We start from the raw sequence: 2,882 nt of genomic DNA on the forward strand, positions 1-2,882 counted from the left end.
CAGGGTAGGCCCGTTCACTTGCACTATGCTCGCCACTTTCCTTCACCTTTCAGCAAACTGGTCAGAAGACAACACTTCCCTCTCTAACCTTATTTTCCTTTTCAAGTGAAACTCGAAAAAGTTCATCAGGGATTGGCCAAAGAGAAAAATGTTTGTCTTCAGCCCCTTCAGTTTCGTCCATCATACAACCTCTTTCGCCATGGCCACCAGGCATATAAAAACATCCTTTCCTTCACGGTTAAAAGGAGGCGGCGGGGCGATCTTCACGATGGATTCAGTTGACAGCCAGATCCGTCCCACACGCAACAGCAGGTGTTCGACATAAACCCGCGTCGTCCTACACGCATCTCGGACATGCTTGGCTGACGGCACTTCCGTACCAGTAAAGATTATCTCGAAAAGGCGGAGCTCCCCGGTAGCACTGCCAAGCCAGAGATTTTTGGAAATTATCTATCGGTCCCAGACCGAAAGTTCTCTAGAAAAGAGCGACCAGCTGATGTTCTTCAACGCCCAAGGTCTCCCCAAGAACGTCGTTGCACTTTTCCTCCACTAATCCTCTATAAAAGCTAAAGCAGACGTTCCATAATAATCCTTTGTGCCAAAGGCAAAAGGCCTGAAATTTTGTGGGAAGAGACTAGTCGATTACATCGACCCCAGTGTTTAACTGGTACTTATTTTATCGACCCCAAAAGGATGAAAGGCAAGGAATTTGAACACAGAACGTGAAGACGGACGAAATGCCGCTAAGCATTTTGCCCGGCGTGCTAGCGGTTTTGCACCTAATAATAATAATAATAATAATAATAATAATAATAATAATAATAATAATAATAATAATAATTCTTTCTAATGTTGGCATGATGCCAATATTTTGAGGAAAAAAGTCTGCTCTAAAATAATATTTTCTACATTTTTTTTATTGTCATTGTTTATTTTTATTACTTTTTATTTGGCAGCCGGAAGACACAAACAGAAAAAGAACAAAAAATATAAAAGAACAACAAAGAAGAAAAACAGCCACCGAAAAAGGAGAGAAAAAAAGGAAGATAATCATCTGGCTGTCTTCGGAAATGGTGAGCTCAAGCGAAGAAGAGAAACTAAAATGGAATGCTGAAGCCCGCGTCAGTGATAAGAACCTACGATGTGTGCATGTGTGTGTTTGTGTGAATGTGTGTGTGCGTGTGTGGTCATGTGATAGCAGTTGTGGTGGCACGTGACTATATGATAGAATAGCAGTTTTGTATATAACAAAAAGAATAAGTGCTGTGGTTGCATTTAACCGTTTGGTTAAAGTGTGATAATGTTTTGTGATGTTGTTGTTGTTGTTGTTATTTAACCCGTGGTCAACAGTGCTTGAGTAGACCTTTGATCATACGTCTGCTCAATCCAGACATGACTAACTCCCCCGCCCTTCTTGTCCCAGTTTGATATAGCAGCCAAATCTCCCTCAAACTACAGTTCATTGTCTTACAAAATAGAAGGCCACATTCATTAATGCAGTCATACGTACAGCAAGGTCTGAATAGAAGGCACGGCTGGAACGTCTTTGATCTGATCACAGAACTGGACTGGGGTTACATAAAAGCAAAAACACCACGATCCCCACTGCTAACACCACTGGGGCAAACCGCGGTTCCCAGGGACGCATGTGGCCCTTAAGCATCCTTCCGGCGGCTCCCGACAGTCTTCCCTCTATAAATATAACAGATCTTTCTTTAATTGCGGCCCTCTAACAAAAGCCCAGGTCTTGTATCTGGCCCGGATATTAAAATGGTCGAGAACCACTGCTCTAGGCAGTCACTGGGCCTGCTAGAAATAACAGCCAAACATCCCTCAAAATACAGCTTACAGTCTTAGAAAAGGAGAACACGTTGGATAATGTGATCGTGGATTTAGAAAATTAGATAAAGTAGCCGGTGATAAATAAACTATGATTAAAATAATACAGGATGGTCATGACCAGAGTGCTGTTGGATCAGGAGCAACCCAGTACTAAACAATATCACACGTACATTGACACACCATCACTACCTCCGCCATCACCACCACTAGTAGCATCACAAGATTGTATATGTTGGTTTAATCTATCTTTAAGTAAGTTCTCTCTGACGTTTCGGTCAGAACGTTCCCCAGTTTCGTCAAAATTCAGTGTTTTTGTTTATTTGCTGCCCGTTTCTCTCCTGCCCTTTTTGCTGCTTTCGTTCGAACTCAACTAATTTAACATTCCATTCTCAAATTTTTGTATTTTAAATAAAGACTGTTTTCTATTTTTCAATAATTCGTTGTTGTTAATTCTCTCTCTCTCTCTCTCTCTCTCTCTCTCTCTCTCTCTCTCTCTCTCTCTCTCTCTCTCTCTCTCTCTCTCTCTCTCTCTCTCTCTCTCTTTCGGTCCACCTCACTCTCACCCTATCTAAACATATATCTCCAAACACGCGTACATGGATGAGTGGAGGTATAGATAGACAGATAGATAAGCTTTCAAATGATGCCACCCCACTGGCTGAATGGATAGGCCAATAATCCCTCTGAACAGGACGCCTGTTTTTCGCGGTGTTACCTATTAACAGCCGAGTGAACCGGAGCGATAGGAAATGAAATGTTTTGCTCTAGAAGAGGAAGCACCGCTGGTCTTGGAATCGAAGCAATGATCTTGTGATGGCGAGTATAATACCCTAACCACTATGTCACGTGTCTTCAGAATTTAAAACACTGGGAGAAAAGTGGTGTCAGGGAATCTAGAAAGATCGATTTATTGATACATTTAAGAAAATTATAAAATTTGACATTTTGGAACACATCACCTCGAATCGGATCTGTCGTGTTAATGAGAGGAGAACTTATCTCCACTAAAAGAGAGCTGCACAGAGAACTATATCTTGGAT

General features: G+C 41.8%; 1 protein-coding gene across 1 annotated transcript in view; it reads left to right on the forward strand.

Moving 5' to 3' along the window:
* Window positions 1-2,278, forward strand: part of LOC106868777 (uncharacterized) — a 29,528-nt gene extending 27,250 nt beyond the window's left edge. Inside the window, exon 15 of the mRNA XM_052976811.1 lies at window positions 957-2,278. The gene's annotated coding sequence lies outside the window, so the exon portion shown is untranslated. The remainder of the gene's footprint in view (window positions 1-956) is intronic.
* The last annotated feature ends 604 nt before the right edge of the window (window positions 2,279-2,882 follow it).

Source organism: Octopus bimaculoides, chromosome 25 (genome assembly GCF_001194135.2).
Source record: "Octopus bimaculoides isolate UCB-OBI-ISO-001 chromosome 25, ASM119413v2, whole genome shotgun sequence".
NCBI classification, from domain to species: domain Eukaryota; kingdom Metazoa; phylum Mollusca; class Cephalopoda; order Octopoda; family Octopodidae; genus Octopus; species Octopus bimaculoides.